Below are 16,612 nucleotides of genomic sequence, written 5' to 3'. Positions count from 1 at the left end.
CCTTTCCCTAATTACTAGTGCCCTCCCCTTCTGCCTTGTATTCATTTTACATTAATTATCTATGCAATCATAAATTTACATATTGTTTCCCCGAAGAAATAATAAGCTCCATGGGAATGAAGTTATGTTTTGGGATTTTTGCATTTGTACACACAGCACCTAACAGTGCCTGGTATATTGTAGTTGCTAAATAAATGAATGCTTGCTGATTGATTGAATAATACATCTCAAGAGCAAAGGATTATTAATTTATTCCTAACTTTCAAAGCAGTCAAACAAAAATTCTGGTATCTTTCAGAACTTCTAAAACTAGATTCAAACAAGTTGGAAATGCCAAAGTCATTTTCATTTAAATTTTCAAAATATCCTTGGTTTCATATCTTCAACACAGAAGAGACAGTGCTGCCTTTTGAATAATTCAATCAGTGGATAGTCAGGAACCCTTAGTTTTCCAGTAATGTCTAGAGGCTGCATGAAACCAATTAAGATAAGGTTCTTTGAGATAGTCTGATATTTTAGATATCGTAGCAAAGCCCATAATGAGATGCTGCAAGTCAACTCTGAATGGTTTGATGTCTTACAATAGTGTTGATGCAGCTCAGAGCTCTCAGCCACCCCATCATCCCTATCCAATGTTCTGGCATACAGGAAGAGTTTATGCTCCACCAATTGCATGGAATCCAAGATTTAGAAAGTTATCTCACAGGCCATTTAGCACAATTCATTCCCATTTAAGAATCTCATCTTCATTCACCCCTGACAGCCCTTTCTATGGATTATAAACTATAACTATTAAACCTCAAAGTCATTAAAATTAATCCTCCATTGAAGGCTCAGGACACCTATACTCAGTCTTAGTTTTCTGCCTTCTAAAGTGATCAGAATGAGCTCATGTCTAAAATGGCCTCCTGCATGTAAATGCCAATAAGTCCCTCTTGGTGAGACTTGATAGTCAGTACTGCATCTTTTCAATAACAGCCCAGTGAAAGTCCACAGAGGCCTTTTCACAGCCTTTCATACAATTGTCTTTTACTTCTAGTGGCCAATTTGTGGCATGTTATCAACTAGTAGCTCAGATTATGGAGATTAAGTGGTTGGGCCATCAACCAATTTGCTTCAGTTCCCTACTGAGTCCCCACCACACATGAGTATAGTAACATTAGATTTTTATCATACACCTGTCCTAACTCAGAGGACTGATGTTGTGGGTAGCAGGCAAGCATACAATGTGGCTCACTCTTATCTTATGTCAGACCTCTTGAAGCTACTCACTTGTTCATTAAAGAAAATGTCCTCCCTCAACCCCACCTTACCCCAAACCAATTCTAATTAGGGTTCCCAGTTTACTCCACATTTCTTTACTATTATATTCAAAGCCATTCAGTTAAATGTTCACCTTTTCATGATCAGAAGACCCATCACTATGGTTATCCTTTTCCATTGTCTTTACTTTCCTCCATCCCCTGACTCCTAGTCCACCCAGCTGCCATTAGGGCATCCATTTAGGAAGAGTGGTGTAATTATTTATATTTCTTAGATGAGAAGATAGTCAATAACTGTAATCTTTTCAATAACATCAAGGATCACCAGACATTACCATTTTCACTGCCACTCCTTTTGGTCCTCTGGGAATTGCTATATGATCTGCCTCTATGACTTCCAGTTTCTCTGGTGCTGTCATCTAACACGTAAGGACCTGTAGGCTTGCCATATGTCAAGTTCTAAAATCTTAAGACTTTTTGGTCTGTCCATCTGTCCTGAAGCTGAACTTGCTTTTATGTGTGGAGTCATCTGCTTAGAGTATGTACTCCTTGAGAATGGTGTTCTGTTTTTGTTTTTGTTTTTGTTTTATTTGTATCGTCAGTACTAAAAATAATGCTTGGTACATAATAAGTGATTATTAAGTCATTTTTCATTCATTCATGGCATATCACACCTAATCTGACAGAGGATTCTAATAAAACTCTATAATAATCTAGCATCTCTAGTGCTACAACTCATATAATCAGGAAGACTGGGCCACCTTTACTGCCTAGTGTGATATTTTGTTATAATAACTTGGCCCACTCAACTACCCAGAATACAAATTGCTACATGAACCATGTTTCTTACTCATGTTTTTTGGCAACAATTATCTGTTCAAAAGTCAATGACTAGCTGGTGAAGTTGGAAAGCTACCTAAGTGACTTGTAGTACATTCTACTGGTAACCACTATTCATATACAAAGGAGGTTGGAATACCTTCATGTTGGGGACTTTTTTTGGCTCTCTTCCCACAATGTCTACATGAGTAGACTAAACTAGCTCCACAAAAGGAACATCAATTCCATTCAATTCAATCAATATTTTTTTGTTCAAAGAATTATTTTTTTCTGAAAATGGAAAGTGATCAAATTCTCCCACTCATTTTTGTTCCTTTAATTAGAGGCAAATGCATCTTAAAATAAGTGATTTGGTGGTCAATCAGCTACTATGCTAGGAAAACAAAAGAAATAAATGCATAAAACATGTATGAACACTAGACAAAATGCATCCCTTCTAGAGCCTTTCAAACTCTGGTAGATATTAGCTCCTGGAGAAGAATCTGAAACTTGCTGTACATTTTGTATACCCTTTAAAAAAAAGGGAAGGAAGGAATGAAAGAAGGAAATTCAAGTCCTTAAGCTGTTGAGAAACCAGATATTTAGAAACTGGATTTTTTGAAGAAAAACTTATGAAGCTAACTTGCAAAAGGATAGAAGAGGAAAAAAAGGAGGATTTAGGAATGTATAAAAAAAGATCTGATTGACAGAATATTTGAAGCAATATATCACTATCAAGTCAGGGATGAAAATTGCAGTTTTCCTTTGTTCTCTAAATTACTGTTTGACTGGAAGTAAGAGTTAATAGTCTTGGCAGTTTGGAAATTCTGTATTAAAAAGTGTGTGTAGTTTCCAAATTAAATTGCAGCCCATTTATAGATAGTAATGATTTTTCTCTGGTGTGGTTTAAATAGAGAAATTCAGCTATTCATTTGTTACCTTGTATTAGTACTATTGACCATTATTCGCAATAAAATCCCCATGTCCTCTCTCCCCCTTAAAAGTCAATATATCCTTACAAAGAAGGCATCAAGTACAGACATCATTGCATGTTGTTGTTGTTGTTTTTTAAAGTCTTCAGTCATTCATTCTTCCAATTATTTATCTGCCTTCTCTTCTCACCACCAAGAGGTGATAAGGTAGGAATGAACAAAATGACCCTGAGCAGAGACAACAAAAGAGGAAGAATGCTGAGATATAGAGGGAAGTGGCTCTCTGGGAGCCAACATCCTGGGCAGTCTAGGTGATTATAGGAGGTAGAGATAGAGACGTGAGAATGAGAAGTAGCTAGTCAAATGGGTTGGAAATCCACAATGGGCAGGTAGATAGACAGACAAGAACAAACTTTTATTGATTTTATTAAAAATTAATTTTTCCTGTACCAGTTTCTAGAACAGCAAATCATTTTATTCATTATAATTCAGGAGTGGGAATTCTAGTTAAGTAAATATTCTGGCTAACTGAGACTTAGTATTTAAATTTATACAGCAGTCTTTCTGGGATATTCTCTCAATTCACACTTGTGGTTTGAGTCTTTCAGGGGCCTACTAACCCCAAGTTCAAAATAGTTTGTGGTTCTTCACTCCTAAAACTATAGCTTACAAGCCCAAAATAGTCTTCTTACTCTTAATAGTAAGCATGTGACATAGTTGGGTTTTTTTTAAGGCATTTACTGAACTGACAAAGCATGAAAACAGTAACACAATATTCCTCTGACAAACCTAAGGCACACTTTCCCATAAATACATGAAGTGTGAGTGAGAAGAGTGAACATATACATAGAATGCATTAATAGGAACACAGATATTTATTTCCTACGTAAGAAAATAAATGTGGCCAAGGCAATCCACAACTCTGTCCCCACAAGGCCCTGATATTTTTTTTTCTTTTCATAGTATCTTTAGGTTGCTTCCCCTGGGTCCACTCTATCTGCTGGGCACTCCACTGGGCTCTCTAGGCCTTCCTCTCTTTGCAGGTCAACTTGACTGAAGCTGGATTCTCTGGGCCTAATCTCTGAGGGGCAGTTGTGTCTCTGGCTGTGTGAGTTCCTTGGTCACAAGATGCCACTGCAGTTGTGGGGAGAGAGGTGAGTGAGGGAAATCCACTGTTTCCCAATGTTGGGCTCTCCCAATGTTGGGCTCTCCCAACATTGGGTTCCAGAAGAGGCATAGGAGAAAAGGCAAAGAGTGAGTCCCTTTCTCTCTCTCTCAAGACCTGGATTCTTCCTTCATAGCTGATTCTTTTCTTGATTTTCAGAGATCTTCCTGTCTTGGCTGACTTCAGAGTTAGCGAGCTTACTTTATAAAAGCCACTGGAGAACTTCTTGATACTTGTTAATGGAATAAAGAAATGACAACACTTCTTTATACTGGTCTTCCCTTATACACATAACAGTGAAGGGGTTAATTCCCAAAGAATTAAAATAAAGTAAAAAAATAACTAAAACTGTCTTGAAAATAAGTTTTTCCTGGATAATTCAGAAAGCCCTTTAGGCTCCTGTAGGGCCTCACTTAATTATCATGAGGTTTAATTATCATTGTCTTGAAACAAAGAGAAAGTTAATAGAGAATTCTAGTTAACTGGATAACCAATAATTTATCACAATGCCTGCTATTTTACTTCTGACAAGTATGTGGAAATTATGAAGACGCAGACATGGGCTCAATATAAGAAAGCTTTCTGCTAAAATCGCCCTACGATGGAATCGACGCCTTCTTGAAATAATGTTTCCCATCATTGTAAGTGGACAAGAAGTGACCAGATGGCATTCTACTAAGAACATTATAGAAATCACTCTTGCACTGAATTAAAAGTTGGACAAAATGTCATTATAATCTTTTTCAATTCCAAGATTTTCCGATGCTAATATAGTTTCTATTGCCCTCCTATGTATTTCCCCTTATGAAAATACTTTTGCCTCTGAAACTTTGTGTGATTATACAAACCTATAAGTAACCAAAAATGCAAGCAGATGTAAAAGCAAAGCTTAATGGTTCTCTGTGTTGCTATGTATACAAGAGGCTTACTGGGATGATTAGCCTGTACATAACCTCCAGGTACCTTCCAGTTCACCTGAAGGAGCTCCTTAGCTAATTTATGCAAATAAATAATAATTTCCTTCATAAACATCATCAAAGTTTCACATACATACAAAGGAAGTGTTCCTTAAGCACATTAATACACCATTGGTAGAACTGTGAATTGATTTAACCAGCTCTTGAAAATATGTTGGTATAATGTTAGGAAAAGGCACAAAACTACACCCCCTTTGACCCAGTGATAGCTCTACCAGGCATACACCCCAAGGATGTCAGAGAGGGAAAAGGTCCACATATACAAAATTACGTATAGTCACACTTTTATATTGTCAAAGAAGTGGAAACCAAGTGAATGTCCATCTGTTGGAGAATGGCTGAACAAATTATAGTTTATGAACACACTAGAATATTATTTCCTCTAAGAAATGACAAATATGGTGCAGCTAGGTGTTGCAGTGGAAGATCACTGACCCTGAAGTCAGGAGGATCTGAGCTCAAAACTGGCCACAGACCAAATACTTGACACTTACTAGCTGTGTGACCCTGGGCAAGTCACTTAACCCCAACTGCCAAAAAAGAAAGAAGAGAAAGAAAGAAAGGAAGAAAGAAAGAAAGAAAGAAAGAAAGAAAGAAAGAAAGAAAGAAAGAAAGAAAGAAAGAAAGAAAGAAAGAAAGAAAGAAAGAAAGAAAGAAGGAAGGAAGGAAGGAAGGAAGGAAGGAAGGAAGGAAGGAAGGAAGGAAGGAAGGAAGGAAGGAAGAAAGAAAGAAAAAGAAATGGCAAATATGAATAATTTAGAGAAACTTGGGATGACATACAAACTAGTGCAAAAGAAGTAATCAGAACTAAAACATTTTTTCACAGAGATCACAAAAAAGGAAAATAATACTGAATAGTTTCAGAATTCAGATCAACCCAGTGATCATTTATGATTTCAGGGGACTGTCAGTAAAACATGCCTCTCACCTGTCATTAGAGAGGTTGTGGAATATAGCTGCTGAATAAAGGCTTGAAATGAGGCAGAATTGTCAGACCTAGTCAATATGCTGATTTGTTTTGTTTAACTGTACTTCTTTGTTACAGGGGAGGTTTCTTTTTGGGGTTGGAACAAGTCATTGGGAAGTGACAGAAAAAAAAATCATTAAAACATAAAAAAAGAAATGCCCTTGAAGGGTACAATGAACCTCATGAGGCACATTGATTTAAGGGAGCCATTGGATATGCTTACACTTGAGAATTTATCAAGGCTTGGTTGTGTCTGCTACACAGTGGGTGCTCCATATATGGTTTTGGTGACCAGTGTAGTTTATAACCTATTATAAAGACTTGGAGTCCAAAGCAGCATTAATTCTAGGTGTTGGTCTAAGGGCGAAAAAACTAAAAAGATAGCATAAAGGTTGACATTATCTTTGCTGATATCAGTGTCTTTCCTCCAGAGATCTGCTACATCATGCAAAGCAATAAACTGAAAATTAGCATCCAAAGAGGTGTCCTAAATTCTCCTGCTACCATTTGAGACCTAGAGTGAAATTATAACACCCAGAGAAATAAACTATTTTCAGTGAAAGCCAAGGAAGAAAAGCTGAAGTAAATGAACCTTTCATTAATGAATCAATGCATTTGTACAGTAATTGTGCAGAGAAGGCTGCTTTATAGAAATATACTGCTCTCTGGCAGTGTTTGCACAGGGGTTATTAAATCGCAATGAAATGACTACAACAACGGTAAAATGCTGTTTGATTTTCTAATTATTATTGAAGAATGCCTCCTGAGCCCAGCCTCAGAAACATCCCTTTTGAATCAGCTGCTGCTCACAGGGCTTCTCATGCATTATACATTAAACCCAGAGAACAGTTTGAGATGGAGGGTCTCTGGAGGGGAGTTCCATGCTGCTCTTTTTCAATTTGGGGATTGAAAAAAAGCTAAGAAAAAGAAAAGAGTGATGGACTGGTGACAGGCAACATTCTGAATTTTTGTAATGGTGAGTTGAAATAATTACCTTTTTAAAAAAAATTGTTTTGCAAAGGGATATATTGTTTATATTTTGTTAGTCTGAAGATCTCTTAGCCAATCTGCCATATTTTCAAGCCAATTACCCAAAGAACCTCAATTCTATCTTGTACTAAGATCTGAAATAATCCCCTTATGAAATGGATCAATGTAGAAGAAGCATAATTCTCATGAGCCTTTTGCCACCAATTTGAAAATTAAGAAACAGCTCAGTAATGAATGTGTGGTTCAAAAACATCAAATCATCATTATAATTTGAACCAAATATATTTATAGTTTATATCAAGAAGATCTGAGGAAACATTTTATCTCTTCGGGAAAGGGTTCTATCTGCCTCATTAGAATAACAGATAATAGATTATTGATGAGGACATCAGGCACTCCAGAATTGCAATTGCCTGGCTTCTAGACCACAGAATAATAGATACATTCCAGAAGTATATTCTCCAGCCAAGTTAAGATAATGTATAGCATGACATCAGAAGTATACAAAACTTGAAAGCAGCATTTATAATTCAGCCTTGCTTACCTCCCCCTCTCTGAATTGGTTTAGGCAATTAAGTAGACTTTGAATAACTTAATTATTGAAAATTTTGTGAGGTCAAAGAAAATAAATTCTGTAACATTCAAGCTCCTTCAACTGTGTGCCCATAAGTATGTTAACCCTGATGTTCATTTAGTCAGTCCTCTGTCAAAATCATCGAAAGACAGAGATACACTCATAGCAATGTTCTGAGTATTATAAGAATGGTCATTTTATTGGTGCCTCCTTATGCCTTGGGAAAACACACACACACACACACACACACACACACACACACAATAACACAATCCAGCCTAGGTTTAAATATTAATGACATATAGCTCAATGAGCTGCTAAAAGTCTTCCTACCCCCCATTTCAATTTTTCAAACCTTTTTGAATGCTTAGAGCCTCCATTTAGGTATTCTGTGGGTCTCTCCCCACCTCTTTTTAACCTAAATATCAATTTGTTAATTAAACAAGATTGTTTGTTTATTTGAAAATTAAACATGAACTATTGAGCAGAAGCAGAAAGTAGCTAGCTGCAGATTTTCTCCATGTGTGATGAATTGTACTCAGAGGAGGGTTCATCATTTACTGTTCCCATAAAAGTGAGATTTTCTTTGGAGTACTTTTAACATCTTGCCTCCCCACTCCACCAATGTCCTTTCTCTTATGCACTAATGTTAGTTAAGTGCACCATTTGAATCCCAAACCACTTTTTGCAAATCCAAATTGTGTTTGTTGTTATTCAGTTGTTTTTCAGTCATGTCTAACTCATCATGAATACATTTAGTCTTTTTTTGGCAAAGATACTGGAGTGCTTTTCTATTTCCTCCTCCAGCTCATTTTACAATGAGGAAACTGAGGAAAACAGAATTAAATGACTTGTCCAGGGTCACATAGCTAGTGCATGTCTGAGGCAGATCCGAACTCATGAAGATGAGTCTTCCTGACTCCAGGCCTGGCACTCTATGCCACACGCGTGCCCAATATGGATTTATGAATCCTCAGTTTAATCAATTTCCCTTTCAGCTTTATTTTCCCTCCATTCCCAGCCTTGTTGCTACTAATCAAATAAACAGAACTAACACAAATTTGAATATCTAGATTTCTATTCTGTAAGAGTGTGCCAATTCCCTCTCCTACTTCAGCAAAGTTGAAAGTTGTAAAGGATAAAGACAGAGACAATTAAATGTAAGGATAGGCCATTTCAGGTTTAAATGAAATGTTTCACACCCCATGGAAGAGATTCTGAGACTTTGAACAACTCAATTGCACATGAGAATTCAGCAGAGACAATGTATTTGTCACTGGGCAGACTACCTCAGTACCTTTGTATTATGTCATTCATTTGCCTAAAATCCAAAAGGAACATGGGAACTATAATTGGAAGGTCACTGTATGTTAGGGAGGATTTCTTACTGAAGGAACCCAGCTCTTAACTAGGAAGAAGTGTGAAACACAAGAGGCTATACCTCCCACCTGGCACATGGTAAGCCTTGGAGAAGAGACCCTGAAAGACAAGAACTGGAAAATTTTCTGGAAAACATAAGCTGAGGGTCCCTGACCTTTCTGAAAAGCACAGCAGCACTCTAGCTAAAAAAGCAGTTAAACACCCTAATAAACAAGAACATCCAGCCAAGACTGATGTTGGAAAATGGTAGAGACTGAAACTGCTCATTAAAGAGTGAGTCTAATGAGCTCAATATATCTATCCATCCAGTGTAGGTACCATGCCCTATGAAGAGCCAGTCCAGTAGCCAAATGACCTATCCAGCTCAGCCCAATCAGTCAAAAAGCATTAATTAAGTACTTGCTATGTGCCAGGCACTCTAAGTGCTGAGTATACCAAGAAATTTAAAGGACAGCCCCAGCCCTTGAGGAGTTCACAATCTGATGGAGGAGACAATATTCAAACAACTATATACATAAACAAGCTATATAGAGGAAATAATCAACAGAGGGAAGAACAGAGATTAAGGAGAATCAAACATCCCATTTTACCTGGGACTTGAAGGAATTCAGGGAAGCCAGGATAAGGAGATAAGAAGGGAGAATATTCCAGGGATAGGAGATAGCTAGTGAAAGAGCCCAGAGCTAAGAGATGGAGTGTCTTGTTCGTGTAAAGCAAGGTCATTTTCATGAGATCAAAGAGAACATATAAGAACACATAAGAAAACTGGAAATTTAATTGGTGGCAGGTTCTGAAGGACTTTGAATGCCAAACAGAAGATTAAATAGCTGATCCTAGAGGTGATAAGGAGCCACTGGAATTTATTGAATGGGGGTGTGAGGACAAGAAATCTAGTCAAACCTGTGCTTTTGTAAGATCGCTTTGACAGATGAGTGGAGGATGGAATGAAGTGGGAAGAGACATGTAACAGAAAGACCAACTAGCAGGCTATTGCAGTATTCCAGGAGCAAGGTGATGAGGGCCTGGACCAAAAGGGTAGCAATGTCAGAGGAGAGAAGGGCACATGTGTAAGAGATGTCATGCAGGTAAAACCAACTGGCCTTGGCTTCAAGATAGATATGGGACGTAAGAGAGAGTGAGGAGTCAAGGATAACACCCGTGTTGGGAGCCTGGGTACCTGGCAGGACGGTAGTATCCTCAATAGTAGTACGGAATTTCAGAAGAGGAGAGTGTTTGGGGGGGAAATGATGAGTTCAGTTTTGAACATGTTTGGCCATGTTAAGATGTTTTGGGGACATTCAATTTGAGATGTCCAATGGGCAGTTGGAGATTTGACACTGGAGGTGAACAGAGAGATTAGTCCTGGATAAATTGATTTGAGAATCATCAGCACAGACATTATAATTGAATGCATGGGAGCTGATCAGGTCACCAAGTCCAGGAGTACCCCTGTCCTGTAAAGAGGTAGTCAAGGGGGCAGCTCGGTGGCCCAGTGGATAGAGCACAGGCCCTGAAGTCAGGAGGACCTGAGTTCAAATCCAACCTCAGACCAAAACACTTGGGCAACTAGTTGGTGCAGTGGATAGAGCACTGGGCCTGGATTCAGGAGGACCTGATTTCAAATCCGACCTCAGACACATAACACTTACTAGCTGTGTGACCCTGGGCAAGTCACTCAACCCCATTGTCTAACCAAAAAAAAAAAAAAAAAACTAGTCAAAAAAAAAAAAAAAGAACTAGTCAAATGACATTCATGAACCAGATCAGCAGCAGATCTATCCATCTAACAGATACTGAGCCCTGCAATGAACAAGGTCAATTGAATTAACCATCCAAGCGAGACATCATGCCCAATGGAGAGAGAGTCCAGACTAGAAACAGAGAAGTGACTTGCACATCACTGATATCATGCCCCACCATGAACTTCAGCAGGAATCTCCAGAAAATGAAAGAATGTTCAAGCCCTACAGGTCCACAGTTGCGAGTTGTCTTGGTCACTTGTGTTCCCTATACATATGACTCACTACCATTATACCTCAAATCTATACCCACTTTTCCACCCTTGGACTCTGTATGTATTTATGAGAAAGTTTACCCCAGGTTTCTATGAGAAATGTTATGTAATTATTGTTCTTGACATGCCATTTGAATAAATGTCTTTTTAAAAAGCTAAATGTGCTGGCTGTTTGTTAATGGAGCATGACAGTGGAAGTTTGTGAGTAAAAGTATTAGGAGTAGTCACCCACAGGGTTATCCTAGAATTCAAAGTAGCAGTGACCCCTTTAGGGTTGTAATCTCTCAGTGAGAAGTATAATTGGAGAGGTGAACTCAGAAGATGCACAATAGCGCAAAAAAACCCACTTTAAATAGTACCCTTTACAGAGATCACAGTACTAGACATAGCCAGTCTGAAGCTGCAAGAGGAGAGGGAGAAGAAAATAAAACAGAATAGCTGGCTCTCCCTCCTCCCCCATTCAGCTCTCCATTAGGAATCAAGTAAAAGGGAGAAAATGAAGAGGATAAAAGGGAGCAGCTCTTAGCTCTCGGAGAGCAAAAGGAGGAACTGTCCAAGCCAGCCTCACCAACCAACTCACCAGCTCTTATTGCATTTTAGATTGTCACTGACAGACTCTGGAATATATGACCCTGGATCCCAGGGCTCATCCCTACCACTGGAAGTGGCAAGATGCCTGAAACTTAACCCTTAATGGAAAAATTCAGCAAATAGATGTCATTGGGAAGCTTTCCTGGCTCCAACTTATATATTTTTCTTTACCCTTCTACAATCTTTTTTTTTCCTGAATGTGTGGGACAAGAACTTGAACCAGAACCAGAAAACCCAGAAGCCCCCCAAGAGGAAAATCCCAGAAGTTTCTGTCCAGTTCACTGACTTCCAACATTATCATTGATCTCTAAGAGAAGTGCTCCACAAGTAAATTTCTTTATCTATATCACACTAAGCATTTTAATATTTTGAATATTTAGAACAGGAACCAAGAATCCTTATAATATCAAGTTCTACTGACTTATAGGTGAAAAAAATAAGTTCTTTATAGCATCCCAGGGAACTCAAAATTCTAGTAAAAAAATAAATAATTTACATCAGTTCTATATTATATCTATATAACTATAGCCTGGAAAGGATAATGGACCCTGAATCAGAAAAGTTGGGTCCAAGCTTCTCTGGTTTCAAGCCAGATACCTACAATTTTCTTTCCAATGGCAAGTCATTTAAACACTCTGGTATTTTCCTCATCTGCAAAATGGAAGTGATAATATTTTCACTCTCACAGAATTGTTGTGAGGAAAGTGGTTTAAATGCTGCAAAGTGCTACATAAGTGTGAGCTATTGTTATTGCTACTAGTAATTTATTAATAAAAGAGATATGAAAGAATGAAGTAGATAGAAACATATGTGACCAGCTAATGAAAATGGCACAAGTGGGAATACATAAAGTCAAAGAAAAAGGGAGATAAACTTGTATTGTGTAACATCCTCATATTTTGGCATTTCAGGATATTTGAGCTAAAGTCTTTTAAAGCTACATGTAATTTTCATAATTATAAGAATACCTGAAGGTCATTTCTTGGTACTTGTTGTAAGTACTGAAAGAAATTAAAGTCAAGCAATATGGCCCATGGATTGAACTCTGCCCCTACAAATTCAGCCTCTACTTTCTACCCTTCCTTAATTCTGAAAATTCAATGAATTCTTGTATTTTTCAAGATTCTGGGCCAACATTTGTTCACGAACTATAGAAAGTATAAGCAGAATAGAAGACACATGATCCTGACTTGATGGATGAGCAAAAGAGTACCATGAACTGATCTGTTGGTAAACAAGGTTATTATGACAACACCATAAAAGATAAAGAGGTGGAGGAACCAACTAGAGGAAATCATTGACACATTGGAGGCAATCCAGAGACAACTGGAGGCAGAAAGATCTATTGGAAAGTTATAGCAATTGACCAGTGTGGCAATAATGCAGTCCTATAATAGGCTGTTAGCAGGCAAATTGAGAGGAAGGGATGAATTTGAGAGATGTAAAAATGGTGTCAACAGGTCTTAGTATGCAACTGATTGGATATGAGAGGTGAGGGACAAAGAAGAGTCAAAGGTGACACCAAGTTTAAATGCATTGGAAACCAGTTAAATCATGATGCCATGGGTAGAAATCGTGACACAAAAGGAGATTTAGAAGGGGAGATAAGTTCAATTTTGTACTTGTTGCGTTTGAGGTTTTTGTATGACATCTTCACGGAAATTTCTAATAGGCAGGAGATGATATACATTTGGAGCCCAGAAGATTGGTCAGTTCCAGGTTCAAGAATCATCTGTGTTAATACGTAAACTGAAGCCAAGGGAGTTCATGTGACCAAGGTAGAGAGTATAGAAAGAGAAGAAAAGAGGGCCAAGGACACATACCTGTTTCCCAAGGTGCTTTATAAATGCTTGTTGAATTTAATTGTATGACTTTAAGCAAGTCATTTAACCTGGATTTTGTAAAATAAGAAGGTTGTCCTAAATCAGGCCTGCACAACCTGCGGCCCATGGTCTGTAAGCAGCCCACCAACCACTTGAGGCACACCAAAGGATTTTGGGTGGTCCATGAAAAATGTAGAGGAAAATACCACCTAGATTTTTCACAGGCTGTCCAAAATCCTTTGGCGTGCCCTTGGGCCATAAGCATCCCACGAGTCACACTTGCAGGCCTGTCCTAAATATTCTCAAATGTCTCTTCCAAGTCACATAAAGAACCATTCATTGTGTTTAATATGTTCCGAGGCAGTATGCTAAGTACTGAAGAGACAAAGGAGGGGAAAAAAGCCCTTTTCCTCAGGAATGTCACAGTCTAATGGGTTAGACAACATGAAAACACTATGAACAGATAAGATATATACAAAATAAGTTGGAGATTCTCTTGGCAGGAGTACTAGTTTCGATAGGGACCAGGAAAGCCTTCTCACGGAAAGGGGAACTTTGTTGATCAGTGATTTTAGTGATGTCTGATTCTTTGCGACCTCATTTGGAGTTTTCTTGCCAAAGGTACTAGTTTACCATTTCTTTCTCCACCTCTTTTTACAGATGGGGAAACTGGGGGAAACAAGGTTAAGAGATTAGAAAGTATCTGAGGCCAGATTTGAACTTAGGTATTCCTGACTCCAGGTTCAGCACTCTATCAATTGTTCCACCTACCTGCCTTAGGTAGGATTTTAGCTCGGACCTAAAGAAAACCAGGGAATCAAGGAAGCAGAGGTGATGACAGAGAATGTTTTAGGTACAGAGGACAGCCAGAGATAATCCACAGAGTTAGGAGACAGAGTGCCTTATGCAAGGAGGAGCAAGGAGGCCAGTGATACTGGATTACAGAGCCCTGTGATTCTACAAATCATCTACCTATGTAATCAACTACATTCACCAAAGCTTTTATGAAAGAATTAAGAACAATGTAGGTGACTGAAATGTAGACAAGCTATATGGAACTGGGCTGACCAAGTTTACTAGCCCCAGGCCTGTTCACCATAATGGCATAGACTCAGTGTTAGATCACAGCACCAAAGAGTTGTAAGAGACCTCAGAAACCATCTAGTGGTTGAACGTTCATCTGATCAAAAAATGAAACAAAACAAAAGAATCTTCCTATACACCATCACTGACAAGTAGGCATCTTTCCTTTTCTGGAAGAACTTGTTCCTCCTCAGGGGAACCTCTTACCTCCTCAGGTGGCCATTGCACTTTTTAATAGACTTCAATGTTGGGATTTCCCAACTTATATTCAGTTTACATCTGTTCCTAAACCTTTCACTCATTTCTCCTAGCTTTGTACCTGGGGCAAAACAACTCCAATCTCTATTCCACATGAATTCAGCACTTTGATTCTAACATTCATATTGAAATATCCTCAAGGAAATCAACTTGTTCCTGTGGCAAAATAGATTTGATACTCCTGAAACACAGCAGTTTTTATTTGGAAATTTCTCTGTTACTGTTTGTTAAACAATTTCAAACAAATCTAAGCCTGAATTGAGAAAACACAGTTGCTTCAGCAATAAGGAAACTGTGGAAGTTTGCAATTTGAATGGGATGGAACAGCATGGAAATAGCAATTTCTAATATTCAGAATGGAATTTTAAAATGTTCCCTATTAGGATCATTAATCCAAGTGAAAAAATTTACCTAAAAGGACCCTGCAGTCCTGAATAGCTACCCATCACTTCCCTGCTGTCTTTCTACAAAAACGTGCCACTGTGAATTTAACACTTTTATAATCCATCAACTAATCTCTATCACCTGTTTTTGAGTGATTATTATTAACAGCCAAAGCTTGGTGTGTGTGTGAGTGTGGGTGTGAGTGTGGGTTTTGTCTTCAAGTAACTTAAATTAGGGGAGGCAGGTTCATTGTTCTAATAAAATGTCCTCAAAATAGTTGCATACATACTGCTCTCAGAATTCTGATGGAAGATTTTGATGATCTGACATTCAGTGAAACTGCATTCACCATGAAATACTTTTAGAGAGTACCTTTATCTAAAGTACCATGAAGACAGGGAAAAATAGAGTAGAAAACTGAATAATTAACCATTTAGTTTGATTGGCAGACTCAGTCGTTTCATATAATAGATTTTTAAAATATCAGCTATTTATTCTTCAGTTTACTTTGTTCACAGAGGCAGATGGAAAGTTTTGCTTTCTTTTTAATTGCAAGTAACTACAACAACTTCACTATTATAATCATAAATTGTAATCATAAATCAATCCAGCACTTCCTTGGTGTCTCTACTTTTTACAAGGAGTCTTTCTGCCACTCCCCCAGTTGTCAGTGATCTTCAAATTCTTTTGTACTTACTTCCTATATATTTTGTGTTTACTTATCTGTTCAAATATGTTTTGCCCCATTGTCTATAAACTCCTTAAAGCAAGCAGATAGTTCATTCTTGTCTATGTTGTGAGGGCCTAGCACAATAGCTGACACATAATAGGCACTTCATACACATCTATTAAATGGATGGATGGATGGATGAATGAACAAATGAGCTGCGGTCCTACAAAGGGCCAAAAGGAGGAGGAGAAAAGGGGGAAAAGGAAGAAAGGAAATTGTACAGTGCAGTGAGGAGAAAAGTGAGACAGTGATCGCTTATCATCCTTCAGGCCTATAATTCAGTAAACAGAATTCTGTGAAATGCACCCCAACAAAAGAGGTAATGTACTGATGAACCAAACTAAAACACGCATTCCAATTTTGGAAATCAAGTCACGAATATCTTGTTTAAAATATTTGACTCACTGGCTTTCTGTTATAACATTTTCTCGAGAGGGATGAAATTATTTTTGCCAGTGTTACCACCTTGTCTTTCATGTTAAAAATAGCCATTGAGCTGACTAAACATCTGTGATCAATTCCCTTGTGTTCTCCACATGTTTCAATAAATTGAGCCTTTCTCTGTTATGTCCTATGCAATGACTAGTATTAAGTCATACACAAAAATGCAAGTTCATGCACACACTGTATAGAATGGTTTTTAGTTCAGTGAATTATATGCAA

Source organism: Vombatus ursinus, unplaced genomic scaffold, assembly GCF_900497805.2.
Source record: "Vombatus ursinus unplaced genomic scaffold, bare-nosed wombat genome assembly UNPS02008685.1, whole genome shotgun sequence".
NCBI classification, from domain to species: Eukaryota; Metazoa; Chordata; class Mammalia; order Diprotodontia; family Vombatidae; genus Vombatus; species Vombatus ursinus.
This window is presented reverse-complemented; position numbering follows the sequence as displayed.